The sequence below is a fragment of the Oncorhynchus masou genome, chromosome 2 (genome assembly GCF_036934945.1).
Source record: "Oncorhynchus masou masou isolate Uvic2021 chromosome 2, UVic_Omas_1.1, whole genome shotgun sequence".
Classification (NCBI taxonomy): Eukaryota; Metazoa; Chordata; class Actinopteri; order Salmoniformes; family Salmonidae; genus Oncorhynchus; species Oncorhynchus masou.
In genome coordinates, this window is record NC_088213.1 from 8,955,061 (window position 1) to 8,971,912 (window position 16,852).

Genomic DNA, 16,852 nt, shown 5'->3' on the forward strand with positions numbered 1-16,852 from the left:
CGGCAGGTAGCCTAGTGGTTAGAGTGGAGGGGCGGCAGGGTAGCCTAGTGGTTAGAGTGGTGGGGCGGTAGGTAGCCTAGTGGTTAGACTGGAGGGGCGGCAGGGTAGCCTAATGGTTAGAGTGGAGGGGCGGTAGGTAGCCTAGTGGTTAGAGTGGAGGGGCGGCAGGGTAGCCTTGTGGTTAGAGTGGAGGGGCGGTAGGTAGCCTAGTGGTTAGAGTGGAGGGGCGGCAGGGTAGCCTAGTGGTTAGGGCGTTGGGCTAGCTGCCGAAAGGTTGCAAGTTCAAATCCCCGAGCTGACAAGGTACAAATCTGTCGTTCTGCCCCTGAACAGGCAGTGAACCCCACTGTTCCTAGGCTGTCATTGAAAATAAGAATTTGTTCTTAACTGACTTGCCTGGTTAAATAGAGGTTAAATAGAGGTTAAATAGAGGTTAAATAGAGGTTAAATAGAGGTTAAATAGAGGTTAAATAGAGGTTAAATAGAGGTTAAATAGAGGTTAAATAGAGGTTAAATAAAGGTTAAATAAAGGTTAAATAAAAGTAATACTTTGCTCATCCATTAAACCTCTAAAAGGTGTGACACATTACCACACCTCAGATGTCTTGTCAAATAGGAGAAATGAGGCCCAACTTGTATGGGAATGACATCCTCCTTCACACTTTGCTTGTGTCTATAGTCAAAAGTAGTTCACTCCAGAGTGAGTGCCATTTGGCATGCAAGCCTTGTCTTGAAACCTCTCTGGGAGTGGTCTCTACAGCTGGGTGTGATGACAGGTCATTGGAGTTCCCAACATGGCACAGTATCTGTAGTGAGTGAGTGGGTTGTCACTTAGTGCACCTCGCAGTCAATTCTCTAGCAGAGGTTACATTGCCATGGAAATCCTATCTTCACACTGCCAAAACATCATCATTCCTCAATAACTTCAAGCATAGACTGGGGGTCAAAACTACCCAGTAGTAGACATGGAGTCAGGGTTCAGCCTGATGAACCGAACTACTCAGGAGTAGACTAGGGTCAGACTGATGAACTAAACTATCCAGTTGTAGACTAGGGGTCAGGGGTCATCCTGATGAACCAAACTACCCAGTAGTACACTAGGGGTCAGCCTGATGAACCAAACTACCCAGTAGTAGACTAGGGTCAGACTGATGAAACAAACTACCCAGCAGTAGACTAGGGTCAGGGGTCATTCTGATTAACCAAACTACCCAGTAGTAGATGAGGGGTCAGCCTGATGAACCAAACTACCAAGTAGTAGACTAGGGGTCACCCTGATGAACCAAACTACCAAGTAGTAGACTAGGGGTCACCCTGATGAACCAAACTACCCAGTAGTAGACTTGGGGTCAGCCTGATGAACTAAACAACCCAAAATTAGACTAGGGGTCAGGGGTCAGCCTGATGAAACAAACTACCCAGTGGTAGAATAGGGGTCAGGGGTCATTCTGATTAACTATACAACCCAGTCGTAGACTAAGGGTCAGGGGTCAGCCTGATGAACCAAACTACCCAGAAGTAGACTAGGGGTCAGCCTGATGAACCAAATCAAATCAAATCAAATTTATTTATATAGCCCTTCGTACATCAGCTGATATCTCAAAGTGCTGTACAGAAACCCAGCCTAAAACCCCAAACAGCAAGCAATGCAGGTGTAGATGCACGGTGGTTAGGAAAAACTCCCTAGAAAGGCCAAAACCTAGGAAGAAACCTAGAGAGGAACCAGGCTATGTGGGGTGGCCAGTCCTCTTCTGGCTGTGCCGGGTAGAGATTATAACAGAACATGGCCAAGATGTTCAAATGTTCATAAATGACCAGCATGGTCGAATAATAATAAGGTAGAACAGTTGAAACTGGAGCAGCAGCACGGCCAGGTGGACTGGGGACAGCAAGGAGTCATCATGTCAGGTAGTCCTGGGGCATGGTCCTAGGGCTCAGGTCCTCCGAGAGAGAGAAAGAAAGAGAATTAGAGAGAGCATATGTGGGGTGGCCAGTCCTCTTCCGGCTGGAGATTATAACAGAACATGGCCAAGATGTTCAAATGTTCATAAATGACCAGCATGGTCGAATAATAATAAGGTAGAACAGTTGAAACTGGAGCAGCAGCACGGCCAGGTGGACTGGGGACAGCAAGGAGTCATCATGTCAGGTAGTCCTGGGGCATGGTCCTAGGGCTCAGGTCCTCCGAGAGAGAGAAGGAGAGAATTAGAGAACGCACACTTAGATTCACACAGGACACCGAATTGGACAGGAGAAGTACTCCAGATATAACAAACTGACCCCAGCCCCCCGACACATAAACTACTGCAGCATAAATACTGGAGGCTGAGACAGGAGGGGTCAGGAGACACTGTGGCCCCACCCGAGGACACCCCCGGACAGGACCAAACAGGAACCAAACTACCCAGTATAGACTAGGGGTCAGGGGTCAGCCTGATGAACCAAACTACCCAGTACTAGACTAGAGGTCAGCCTGATGAACTAAACAACCCAGAAGTAGACTCGGGGTCAGGGGTCAGCCTGATGAACCAAACTACCCAGTGGTAGGTATATGGGTCAGGGGTTATTCTGATGAACTATACAACCCAGTAGTAGACTAAGGGTCAGGGGTCAGCCTGATGAACCACAATAACCAGTAGTAGACGAGCGGTCAGCCTGATGAAAGAAACTACCCAGCAGTATACTAGGGGTCAGGGGTCAGCCTGATGACACAAACTACCCAGTAGTAGACTAGGGGTCAGAGATAAGTCTGATGACCCAAACTCAAACTACCCAGTAGTAGACAAGGGGTCAGGGGTCAGCCTGATGAACCAAACTACCCAGTAGGAGACTCGGAGTCTGGGGTCAGCCTGATGAACCAAAATACCCAGAAGTAGACTAGGGGTCAGGGGTCAGGTGTCAGCCTGATGAACCACAATAACCAGTAGTAGACTAGGGATCAGGGGTCAGCGTGATGAACTAACTTGTAGTAGACTAGGGGTCAGGGATCATCCTGGTGAACCAAACTACCTAGTAGTAGACTGGGGGTCAGCCTGATGAACCAAACTGCCCAGTATAGACTAGGGGTCAGGGGTCAGCCTGATGTAACAAACTACCCAGTAGTAGACTAAGGGTCAGGGGTCAGCCTGATGACCAAACTACCAAGTAGTAGAATAGGGGTCAGCCTGATGACCCAAAATTCCCCAGTAGTAGACTGGGGTCAGGGGTCATCCTGATGAACCAAACTACCCAGTAGTAGACTAGGGGTCAGGAGTCAGCCTGATGAACTAAACAACAAAGAAGTAGATTAAGGGTCAGGGGTCAGCCTGATGAACCAAACTACCCAGTGGTAGAATCGTGGTCAGGGGTCATTCTGATGAACTATACAACCCAGCCGTAGACAAGGGGTCAGCCTGATGAACCAAACTACCCAATAGTAGACTAGGGATCAGGGGTCAGCCTGATGAACCAAACTAACCAGTAGTAGACTCGGGATCAGGGGTCAGCGTGATGAACTAACCTACCCCGTAGTAGACTAGGGGTCAGAGATCAGCCTGATGAACTAACCTACCCAGTGCTAGACTAGGGGTCAGCCTGATGAAGCAAACAATCCAGTAGCAGACTAGAGGTCAGGGGTCAGTCTGATGAACCAAAATACCCAGTAGTAGACTAGGGGTCAGGGGTGAGCATGATGAACTAAACAACCCAAAGTAGCCTAGGGGTCAGGGGTCATTCTGATGAATTAAATTACCCAGTAGTAGACTAGGGGTCAGCCTGATGAACCAAACTACCCAGTGGTAGAAAAGGGGTCAGGGGACATTCTGATGAACTATACAACCCAATTGTAGACAAGGGGTCAGCCTGATTAACCAATCTACCCAGTAGTAGACTAGAGATCAGGTGTCAACGTGATGAACTAACCCACCCCATAGTAGACTAGGGGTCAGAGATCAATCTGATGAACCAAACTACCCAGTAGTAGACTAGGGGTCAGGAGTCAGCCTGATGAACTAAACAACCCAGAAGTAGATTAAGGATCAGGTGTCAGCCTGATGAACCAAACTAACCAGTAGTAGACTAGGGGTCAGCCTGATGAACCAAACTAATCAGTAGTAGACTAGGGATCAGGGGTCAGCCTGATGAACCAAACTAACCAGTAGTAGACTAGGGATCAGGGGTCAGCCTGATGAACTAAACAACCCAGAAGTAGATTAAGGATCAGGGGTCAGCCTGATGAACCAAACTACCCAGTAGTAGACTAGGGGTCAGCCTGATGAACCAAACTAACCAGTAGTAGACTAGGGATCAGGGGTCAGCCTGATGAACCAAACTACCCAGTAGTAGACTAGGGGTCAGGGGTCCGCCTGATGAACTAAACAATCCAGTGGTAGACTAGGGGTCAGGGGTCAGCCTGATGAACTAAACAACCCAGTGGTAGACTAGGGGTCAGGGGTCAGCCTGATGAACTAACCTACCCAGTGGTAGACTAGGGGTCAGGGGTCAGCCTGATGAACTAACCTACCCAGTAGTAGACTCGGAGTCAGGAGTCAGCCTGATGAACTAAACAACCCAGTGGTAGACTAGGGGTCAGGGGTCAGCCTGATGAACTAAACAACCCAGTGGTAGACTAGGGGTCAGGGGTCAGCCTGATGAACTAACCTACCCAGTGGTAGACTAGGGGTCAGGGGTCCGCCTGATGAACTAAACAGCCCAAAGTAGCCTAGGGGTCAGGGGTCAGCCTGACGAATTAAATTACCCAGTAGTAGTATAGGGGTCAGCCTGATGAATTAAACAACCCAGAAGTAGACTAGGGGTCAGGGGTCAGCCTGATGAACCAAACTACCCAGTAGTAGACTAGGGATCAGGTGTCAACGTGATGAACTAACCCACCCCATAGTAGACTAGGGGTCAGAGATCAATCTGATGAACCAAACTAACCAGTGGTTGACTAGGGATAAGGGGTCAGCGTGATGAACTAACCTACCCCATATTAGACTAGGGGTCAGAGATCAATCTGATGAACCAAACTACCCAGTAGTAGACTAGGTGTCAGGGATCAGCCTGATGAACCAAACAACCCAGTAGTAGACAAGAGGTCAGGGGTCAGCCTGATGAACCAAACTACTCAGTTGTAGACTAGGCGTCAGGGGTCAGCCTGATGACCCAAACTACCCCGTAAAGGACTATGGGTCAGGGGTCATCCTAATTAACCAAACTACCCAGTAGAAGACTAGGGGTCAGCCTAATGAACCTAACTTCCCAGTGGTAGACAAGGGGTCAGGGGTCAGCCTGATGAACTAAACTACCCAGTGGTAGACTAGCAGTCAGGGGTCAGCCTGATGAACCAATCTACCCAGTACTAGACTAGGGGTCAGGGGTCACCCTGATGAACCAAACTACCCAGTAGTTGACTAGGGGTCAGGGGTCAGCCTGATGAATCAAACTACCTTGTAGTAGACTTGAGATCATCCTGACGAACCAAACTTCCCAGGAGTACACTAGGTGTCAGATTGATGAAACAAACAACCCCAGCAGTAGACTAGAGGTCAGACTGATGAACCAAACTACCCAGTAGCAGACAAGGGGTCAGCCTGATGAACCAAACTACCCAGTACTAGACTAGGGGTCAGGGGTCAGCCTGATGGACTAACCTACACAAGTGGTAAACTAGGGGTCACCCTGATGAATCAAACCAGCTAGTAGTAGACCAGGGGTCAGGGGTCAGCCTCATTAACCAATCTACCCAGTAGTAGACTAGAAGTCATCCTAACGCACCAAACTTCCCAGTGGTAGACTAGGGGTCAGGGGTCAGCCTGATGAACTAAACAACCCAAAGTAGCCTAGGGGTCAGGGGTCAGCCTGATGAACCAAACTACCCAGGAGTAGTCTCGGGGTCAGGGGTCATTCTGATGAATTAAATTACCCAGTAGTAGACTAGGGGTCAGCCTGATGAACCAAACTACCCAGTGGTAGAAATGGGGTCAGGGGTCATTCTTATGAACTATACAACTCAATCATAGACAAGGTGTCAGCCTGATTAACCAAACTACCCAGTAGTAGACTAGGGATCAGGTGTCAACGTGATGAACTAACCCACCCCATAGTAGACTAGGGGTCAGAGATCAATCTGATGAACCAAACTACCCAGTAGTAGACTAGGGGTCAGGAGTCAGCCTGATGAACTAAACAACCCAGAAGTAGATTAAGGATCAGGGGTCAGCCTGATGAACCAAACTACCCAGTAGTAGACTAGGGGTCAGCCTGATGAACCAAACTAACCAGTAGTAGACGAAGGGATCAGGGGTCAGCCTGATGAACCAAACTAACCAGTAGTAGACTCGGGATCAGGGGTCAGCGTGATGAACTAACCTACCCCGTAGTAGACTAGGGGTCAGGGATCAGCCTGATGAACTAAACAACCCAGTGGGAGACTAGGGGTCAGGGGTCAGCCTGATGAACTAAACAACCCAAAGTAGCCTAGGGGTCAGGGGTCAGCCTGATGAATTAAATTACCCAGTAGTAGACTAGGGGTCAGCCTGATGAACTAAACAACCCAAAGTAGCCTAGGGGTCAGGGGTCAGCAAACAGAGGGCCACCATGCTACCACCCCATAGACCTTACGATTGCCCCATCGACCTGTTTCCGGGCACTTGCCCCCCAGGGGTCGGATCTTTTCCCTATCTCCACCCGAACGAGCTGCTATGGATACCTACATCAAGGACGCTCTGGAAGCAGGCCTCATGCGTCCATCCACCTCCCCGGCGGGAGCAGGGTTTTTCTTTGTGGCCAAGAAAGACGGTGGATTACGTCCTTGCATCGACTACCGGGGACTCAATGCCATAACCGTCCGTAACCGTTACCCGCTACCCCTTATGGCCACAGCCTTCGAGCTGCTCCAGGAAGCAGTTGTTTTCACTAAGCTTGACCTGCGGAACGCATACCATCTTGTGCGGATCAGACCTGGTGACGAGTGGAAGACCGCTTTCAACACGCCTACTGGTCACTATGAATACTTGGTCAGGCCGAAGGGCATCACCAACGCCCCAGCGGTGTTCCAAGCGCTCATAAACGATGTGCTTAGGGATATGCTTAACATATTTGTGTTCGTTTACTTGGATGACATCCTCATCTTTTCGAGCTCCCTTCAAGAACACACTAAGCATGTCAGACAAGTACTCAAACGCCTCCTAGACAGCCATCTGTACGTTAAGCCGGAAAAATGTGAATTCCATTCATCCCGAGTACAATTCCTGGGATTTGTAGTGGAACCCGGTCGAGTCCAAATGGACCCCAGGAAGGTAGGGGCGGTAGCGGATTGGCCCACCCCCAAATCCGTTAAGGAAGTTCAGCGTTTCCTGGGCTTCACAAACTTTTACCGCAAGTTCATCAAGAACTTCAGCTTGGTGGCAGCCCCTCTCTCAGCTTTAACCAAGGGTGGCAATGCAAGGTTTTTGTGGGGAAGAGAAGCTGAGACGGCCTTCCAAGGACTCAAGCAGCGCGTTCTCTCTGCTCCCATCCTGATAATATATATCCCATTTTAGCAGACGCTTTTGTCCAAAGCGACTTACAAGTCGGCTGGGGCCACTACATTTACATTTACATTTAAGTCATTTAGCAGACGCTCCACTACTTTTACATATGGGTGGCCCCAGCGGGAATCGAACCCACGACGCTTGGCGATGCAAGCACCATGCTCTACCGACTGAGCCACACAGGACTCTGATACTACCGACTACGGATGAACCATTTGTGGTGGAGGTAGACGCATCAGAGGTTGGTGTTGGAGCTGTCCTGTCTCAGAGGGGTGAAGACAAGAAGCTTCATCCGTGCGCTTTCTTCTCACACCGGCTTACCCCGACTGAGAGGAACTACGATGTGGGGGATCGTGAACTCCTAGCGGTTAAGATGGCATTGAAGGAATGGAGACACTGGCTCGAGGGGGCTTCTCACCCGTTTCAAGTGCTTACGGACCACAGAAATCTGGAGTATATCCAGCAGGCGAAGCGGTTGAACTCTAGACAAGCTAGATGGTCTCTTTTCTTCAATCGATTCCAGTTTATCCTCACCTATCGGCCCGGGTCGAAGAATCTCAAACCGGATGCCCTGTCCCGAGTCTACGCTCCTGCCATTCGAGATGACACGGACATGCCTGTCCTTCCTGCTGCTAAGATTGTGGCTCCGATCTCGTGGCAAGTTGAGGATACCGTGAGACGTGCTCAAGCTAGCGAACCGGACCCGAAAGGAGGTCCTGCCAATCGGTTGTTTGTCCCCAAGGCAGTGAGGACTCAGGTCCTTCTGTGGGGGCACTCCTCTCGCCTCACCTGTCATCCGGGCGTAGGTCGCACCTTGGAGTTCATCCAGCGTAAGTTCTGGTGGCCTACCATAAGAGAAGACGTTGTCACTTTCGTCAATGCCTGTCCCGTGTGCTGCCAGGGCAAATCTTCTCACCTCCGCCCTCAAGGACTCCTTCACCCTTTACCTGTTCCCCACAGACCCTGGTCCCATATCTCATTGGACTTTATTACTGGCCTTCCTCCATCCCATGGCAATACTACTATCCTAGTCATAATCGACAGGTTTTCAAAGGCGGCCAGGTTCGTCCCTCTGACTAAGTTACCTTCTGCCAAGGAAACGGCTGAGTTGGTAATTAATCATGTGTTCCGAGTCTTAGGCATTCCTCAAGATATGGTTTCTGACAGAGGTCCCCAGTTCGCCTCAAGGTTTTGGAAGGCCTTCTGCCAACTCATGGGGGCTTCTGCCAGTCTATCTTCAGGGTACCATCCGGAGTCCAACGGCCAAACAGAGAGGATGAATCAAGAGCTGGAAACCACCCTCCGATGTATGACTCGTGACAACCCGTCCACATGGTCATCCTTTATTGTTTGGGCCGAATACGCGCACAACACCTTGCGCTCCTCCTCCACTGGTATGTCCCCGCACGAGTGTCAGTTTGGCTATGCTCCTCCATTGTTCCCGGACCAGGAGGCAGAAGTCAGAGTGCCTTCAGCCTTGAAGTTCGTCAGACGCTGTCGGCTTATGTGGAGGAAGACCCGTCTTAATCTTATGCGTTCCTCACAGAGGTACCAACAACAAGCCAACAGACGTCGCCGTCCCGGGCCTACCCTGCGCCCCGGCCAGAGAGTCTGGCTCTCCACAAGAGACTTACCTCTACGGGTGGAGTCTCGCAAGCTGTCCCAAAAATACATCGGTCCCTTCAAGGTTGCCAGGAGAGTTAACCCAGTTTCTTATCGCCTACACTTACCCAGATCCCTTAAGATTAATCCCACATTTCACATTTCATTGTTAAAACCTGTTGTTTTTTCTCCCCTTGTCCCGGCAGACAGACCTCCCCCTCCGCCTCGTGTCATTGGAGGCCAGCCGGCTTATACCGTCCATCGGATACTGGATTCCCGCCGGGTGCAGCGGTCCTGGCAGTATCTGGTGGACTGGGAAGGCTACGGTCTCGAGGAGCGCTCCTGGGTTCCTGCCAAAGACATCCTGGACCCTGACCTCATTCGTCAGTTCAGGGCCCTCCACCCTGAGAGAGCTGGTAGGAACGTCAGGAGCCGTTCCTAGGGGGGGGATTCTGTCAGGATTTGGCCAGGGTTGTTCCGGGTTTTGGTCACTAGATGCCCCCATTGTGCTTTTTGACCTTGTGTTTTTTCCCTTGTTCCCCATTATTATTTGCACCTGTGCCTCGTTTCTCCTGATTGTATTTAAACCCTTAGTTTCCCTCAGTTCTGTGCTCTGTGTTTGTATGTTAGCACCCAGCCCTAGTGTTCTGTGTATTCTTGTCGATTCCGGTGGATGCTCTTGTGGAATTCTGTTTTTGTTTTTGAGTATCTCTTGAGGCTTTTTTGTGCTATTCCTACCACCTTTTGGATTTGCCATTTTTGTATTGAAGGACTTCTCCTTTTTACTTTATTAAATACACCGTCTTAAGTACTGCTGTGTCTGCCTCATCTTCTGGGTTCTGCTGACTATTCGTGGCTCAGTTGGTTAAGTGACTGTTTCTCACTCCGGACACCCAGGTTCGTAACCGGGTCCTGACAAGTAGTAGACTAGGGGTCAGCCTGATGAACCAAACTAACCAGTAGTAGACTCGGGATCAGGGGTCAGCGTGATGAACTAACCTACCCCGTAGTAGACTAGGGGTCAGGGATCAGCCTGATCAACCAAACTACCCAGTAGTAGACTCGGAGTCAGGAGTCAGCCTGATGAACTAAACAACCCAGTGGTAGACTAGGGGTCAGGGGTCAGCCTGATGAACTAAACAACCCAGTGGTAGACTAGGGGTCAGGGGTCAGCCTGATGAACTAACCTACCCAGTGGTAGACTAGGGGTCAGGGGTCCGCCTGATGAACTAAACAACCCAAAGTAGCCTAGGGGTAAGGGGTCAGCCTGATGAATTAAATTACCCAGTAATAGACTAGGGGTCAGCCTGATGAATTAAACAACCCAGAAGTAGACTAGGGGTCAGGGGTCAGCCTGATGAACCAAACTACCCAGTAGTAGACTAGGGATCAGGTGTCAACGTGATGAACTAACCCACCCCATAGTAGACTAGGGATCAGGTGTCAACGTGATGAACTAATCCACCCCATAGTAGACTAGGGGTCAGAGATCAATCTGATGAACCAAACTAACCAGTGGTTGACTAGGGATAAGGGGTCAGCGTGATGAACTAACCTACCCCGTATTAGACTAGGGGTCAGAGATCAATCTGATGAACCAAACTACCCAGTAGTAGACTCGGAGTCAGGGTCAGCCTGATGAACCAAACTACCTAGTAGTTGACTAGGGGTCAGGGGTCAGCCTGATGAACCAAACTACCCAGTAGTAGACTTGAGATCATCCTGACGAACCAAACTTCCCAGGAGTACACTAGGGGTCAGATTGATGAAACAAACAACCCCAGCAGTAGACTAGAGGTCAGACTGATGAACCAAACTACCCAGTAGCAGACAAGGGGTCAGCCTGATGAACCAAACTACCCAGTACTAGACTAGGGGTCAGGGGTCAGCCTGATGGACTAACCTACCCAGTGGTAAACTAGGGGTCACCCTGATGAATCAAACCAGCTAGTAGTAGACCAGGGGTCAGGGGTCAGCCTGATTAACCAATCTACCCAGTAGTAGACTAGAAGTCATCCTAACGCACCAAACTTCCCAGTGGTAGACTAGGGGTCAGGGGTCAGCCTGATGAACTAACCTACCCAGTGGTAGACTAGGGGTCAGCCTGATGAACCAAACTACCCAGTAGTAGACTAGGGGTCAGGGATCAGCCTGATGAACTAAACAACCCAGAAGTAGCATAGGGGTCAGGGGTCAGCCTGATGAACCAAACTACCCAGGAGTAGTCTAGGGGTCAGGGGTCATTCTGATGAATTAAATTATCCAGTAGTAGACTAGGGGTCAGGGGTCAGCCTGATGAACCAAATTACCCAGTAGTAGACTGGGGGTCAGGGGTCATCCTGATGAACCAAACTACCCAGTAGTAGACTAGGGTCAGCCTGATGAACCAAACTACCAAGTAGTAGACTAGGGGTCAGGGGTCAGCCTGATGAACTAACCCACCCCGTAGTAGACAAGGGGTCAGGGATCAGCCTGATGAAAAAAACTACCTAGTGGTAAACAAGGGGTCAGTATCATTTACATTATCACTGACAGTCCCCAGCTCTCTCTCTATCATATATATTATCACGACAGTCCCCAGCTCTCTCTCTATCACATTATCACTGACAGTCCCAGCTCTCTCTCTATCATATCACAGACAGTATCACCAGCAAAGCACACCCACACCATCACACCTCCACCTCTATGCTTCACGGTGGGAACCACACATGTTGCAAGCATCCGTTCACCTCAGAAAGAGACAGCGGTTGGAACCAAAAATTGCAAATTTGCACTTATCAGAACAAAGGACAGATTTCCACCGGTCTGATGTCCATTGCTCGTGTTTCCTGGCCCAAGCAAGTCTCTTCTTATTATTGCTGTCCTTTAGTAGTGGTTTCTTTGCAACACAGGACACTTTATGTCCCTTAGAGTCATACCTGCTGATCCCTAATCAGATTGACACCACAACAAGACAGTGAAGAATGTAGGTTACAGTCAGTGAGTCAAGATGTGGGGTTTGAAAGGGCTTATTTACTAGACTGAGACCCTTTATCTTAGTCACAGTACACTCTGGTTATGTCAATTCTATTGACCCAGGTCACACACACACACACACACACACACACACACACACACACACACACACACACACACACACACACACACACACACACACACACACACACACACACACACACACACACACACACACACACAGCTCTCTCTCTATCATATACATTATCACTGACAGTACCCAGCTCTCTCTCTATCATATATATTATCACTGACAGTCCCCAGCTCTCTCTCTATCATATACATTATCACTGACAGTCCCCAGCTCTCTCTCTATCATATACATTATCACTGACAGTCCCCAGCTCTCTCTCTATCACATACATTATCACTGACAGTCCCCAGCTCTCTCTCTATCATATATATTATCGTTGACAGTCTGACATCCATGTACTGTCCACCACTACTGCTCCCATCAGAGAGCAGACACACTGAGGGAATTTACTAGTTTGTTTGTGTGTATGTCGTTTAGCCGTCAAAGGTTGCTCATCTTCCAAGAGTCTATAAAGTAGAACATCCCTGCCCTTTAAAACCCACTACAGCTTCTGCCAAGGGGTTTGAGCTTGTTTGGCGCAGCTGGTTATATGGGCATGTCCTCATTGCGCTGAGCTCGTTCTGCCAAGAGGTTTGAGCCTGTTTGGCACAGCTGGTTATATGGGCATGTCCTCATTGCCCAGGGCTCAGTTGCTGGTTTGAGTCCAGTGTTTACAAATTGCATCCCAAATGGCACCATTTTCCCTATACAGTGTACAACTTTGACTAGAGCCCTACTCCCTATATAGTGCACTCCTTTGACTAGAGCCCTATTCCCTATACAGTGCACTCCTTTGACTAGAGCCCTATTCCCTATACAGTGCACTACTTTGACTAGAGCCCTACTCCCTATATAGTGCACTCCTTTGACTAGAGCCCTATTCCCTATACAGTGCACTCCTTTGACTAGAGCCCTATTCCCTATATAGTCCACTACTTTGACTAGAGCCTAAAGGCCCTGTGAATACAATGCCATTTGAGACACATCCCGAATCCACAGACAACCCCCCACCCTCCCCTTCCCCACACTTTACAGTTGAACAAAATGGAGGGTACTACAGGTATAGAGTATCAATCCTAGAAGTACCCTACGTAGGACTGTACTGGCCATGATATGGTGCTTTAAACCTGATCTGAGAAGCACATCGTTCCCATTGCTCACTACTAGCGTCAAGCTCCTTGTGCGTAGGGTCCAGGGAGGAGCTGGAGCTTCAACACTCTGGGCAGATTTCCAAGCAGGGAAATGAGAGGCTATAGAGGCCAATGGACTACAAGTTGGAAATGAGGAAATGTTGAAACTTGGCTCTAGGAGGACCCTATATAATTATGTATTATGATAACATAGATAGGTCAACCACGTTGAATGCATTGGTTACTTGCCCTTCAAAGTGTAAGATTGTATTTATAGGTATCCAAGCAGTGCATGTAGAGGCAGGCTACTGCAGGGCTATTTGACCAGGACGGAGAGTGATAGAGTGCTGCCTCAGATGACCTGGCCTCCACAATCACCCCACCTCAACTCAATTGAGATGGTTTGGGATGAGTTGGACCATAGAGTGAAGGAAAAGCAGTCAACAAGTGCTCAGTATACAGTAGGTGGGATCTCCTTCAAGACTGTTGGAAAAGCATTCCAGGTGAAGCTGGTTGACAGAATGCCAAGAGTGTGCAAAGCTGTCATCAAGGCAAAGGGTGGCTACTTTGAAGAATCTCTCAAATACATTTTGATTTGTTTAACACTTTTTTTGGTTGCTACATGATTCCATATCTGTTATTTCATAGTTTATTGGGGGGGTCGGGGGGGGGTCAGTGAACTTCCTGCATTTCAACACATTTTACCATGGTGCAGAGAGAAAAATGTTCGGTTTTATAATACTATTATACACATTCTGTTTCAAAGTTTTAAAGCTCATTTCCAGCAATTCAACATGTTTTGCCATGGGTCAGGGGGGTTGCTATCTCATATCATGCTTTAGTTCACATTCTGTCATGACACTGAGAGAACTTTTCACTGTTTTAAAGCTGATTTCCTGCTATTACACATATTGACATGATGTTGAGAGAAAATTGTGCAGATTTAAAGCAAATTTCCTGCATTTCTACCCATGTTTCTATCAAATGCTACCTAGGGCCCCACCCAAAGATAGGTTGGGGCCCCTGGGGCACGGGGCCTGCGTGACCATTTGGAAATCCTGCTTTGAGCGCATTAGCTCAACCACCACGAGGTTATCCTAGATCCTGTTAATATGAGTAGTCTGAAAGCAGGCTAACTCTGCTCCCTCCCTGGAGCCTGCTATGCTATGCTCTGTGTGTGTGTGTGTGTGTGTGTGTGTGTGTGTGTGTGTGTGTGTGTGTGTGTGTGTGTGTGTGTGTGTGTGTGTGTGTGTGTGTGTGTGTGTGTGTGTGTGTGTGTCACCTGGGTCAATAGAATTGACATAACCAGAGTGTACTGTGACTAAGGTAAAGGGTCTCAGTCTAGTAAATAAGCCCTTTCAAACCCCACATCCTGACTCACTGACTGTAACCTACATTCTTCACTGTCCTGTTGTGGTGGCAATCTGATTAGGGATCAGCAGGTAGGACTCTAAGGGACATAAAGCGTCCTGTCAGTCAGGAGCCATCTGCTAATTTTCATTCTATCTCAGGCAGAGCCGCCTCTGTCTATAAGCAGACTACATGCTGACCGTCGGGGTCAGTCAGTTTCCCTCTTGTTATGTCAGTCACTGACAGTCAATCAATTACCCATGTCAGCTAACATGTTATAGATTGCCAGTTATCTAAACCTTGTAGAAACAATGGCTGAATTATTGACCAGGCACACAAGGCACGTGCCCAGGGACCCTGACCTCCATTGGGCCAGCATTTATTTTGTTAGTCACTCTCACTCAGATATCATATGATCATGACATACAGTACCTGTCAAAAGGTTTAGAACACCTTCTCATTCAAGAGTTTTTCTTTATTTTTTACTATTTTCTACATTGTAGAAAAATAGTGAAGACATTAAAACTATAAAATAACAGATATGGACTCATGTAGTAACCAAAAAAGTGTTAAACAAATCTAAATATATTTTATATTTCAGAATCTTCAAAGTAGCCACCCTTTGCCTTGATGACAGTTTTGCACACTCTTGGCATTCTCTCAACCAGCTTAATGAGGTAGTCACATGGAATGCATTTCAATTAACAGGTGTGCCTTGTTAAAAGTTAATTTGTGGAATTTCTTTACTTAATGCGAATCAGCCAATCAGTTGTGATGTGACAAGATAAAAATGGTATACAGAAGATAGCCCTATTTGGTAAAATACAAAGTCCATAATATGTCAAGAACAGCTCAAATAAGCAAAGATAAACAACAGTCCATCATTCATTTAAGACATGAAGGTCAGCCAATCAGGAACATTTTAGGAAATGTGAAAGTTTCTTCAAGTGCAGTCGCAAAAACCATCAAGCGCTATGATGAAACTGGCTCTCATGAGGACCGCCACAGGAAAGGAAGACCCAGAGTTACCTCTGCTGCAGAGGATAGGTTCATTAGAGTTAACAGCACCTCCAATTGCAGACCAAATAAATGCTTCACAGAGTTCAAGTAACAGACACATCTCAACATCAACTGTTCAGAGGAGACTGTGTGAATCAGGCCTTCATAGTCAAAGTGTTGCAAAGAAACCACTACTAAAGGACACCAATAATAAGAAGAGACTTGCTTGGGCCAGGAAACACGAGCAATGGACATCAGACCGGTGGAAATCTGTCCTTTGTTCTGATAAGTGCAAATTTGCCATTTTTGGTTCCAACCGCTGTCTCTTTCTGAGGTGAACGGATGCTCGCAACATGTGTGGTTCCCACCGTGAAGCATAGAGGTGGAGGTGTGATGGTGTGGGTGTGCTTTGCTGGTGATACTGTCTGTGATTTATTTAGTCTTCAATGACCTGGCTCCCACAATCACCCAACCTCAAACCAATTGAGATGGTTTGAAATTATTTGGACAGCAGAGAGAAGGAAGTGCTCAGCATATGTGGGAACTCCTTCAAGACTGTTGGACAAGCATTCCTCATGAAGCTGGTTGAGAGAATGCAAAGAGTGTGCAAAGCTGTCATCAAGGCAAAGGGCGGCTACTTTGGAGAATCTAAAATATATTTGGATTTGTTTAACACTTTTTTGGTTACTACATGATTCCATATGTGTTATTTCATAGTTTTGATGTCTTCACTATTATTCTACAATGTAGAAAATAGTAAAAATAAAGAAAAACCCTTGAATGAGTAGGTGTGTCTAAACTTTTGACTGGTACTGTAAGTCACCTTTAAAAATGCTAATTTGTCTCTGTATCCCATGGCAAATTGAGTAGAATCGCATGAAATGTGCTTTAAAACTTCAAGGTTTGCCATATAGCATGCTTCTGTCTCTTTGAGCTGGTTAGTATGTGTAGGTAATCCTGTCAAACGTGTATTTAAAAATATATATATTGCTTAGTAGAACTGCATAAGTGTTGCTCTCCACTTTCTGAGTTTTGAAATCAGTGGAAATGTGCATGTGATAGCTAAGGAGATGGAGAAAACACCTGTCTCCAGATTACATCTTCAAACTATGGCATCCGTGACAGGGAGAAGCATCCAACCATGATGTACACGGGTAAGATAGTCTAGCTAG

The 16,852-nt window shown here is 47.8% G+C and overlaps 1 protein-coding gene across 2 annotated transcripts in view; it reads right to left on the reverse strand.

Moving 5' to 3' along the window:
* The window catches only part of LOC135554885 (glycine amidinotransferase, mitochondrial), a 30,221-nt gene extending 18,114 nt beyond the window's left edge, over positions 1-12,107 (reverse strand). The window contains exon 1 of one of the 2 annotated variants that reach the window (XM_064987318.1): positions 12,032-12,107. The gene's annotated coding sequence lies outside the window, so the exon portion shown is untranslated. The other variant, XM_064987317.1, reaches the window with a different exon arrangement.
* Between the last annotated feature and the right edge of the window lie 4,745 nt (positions 12,108-16,852).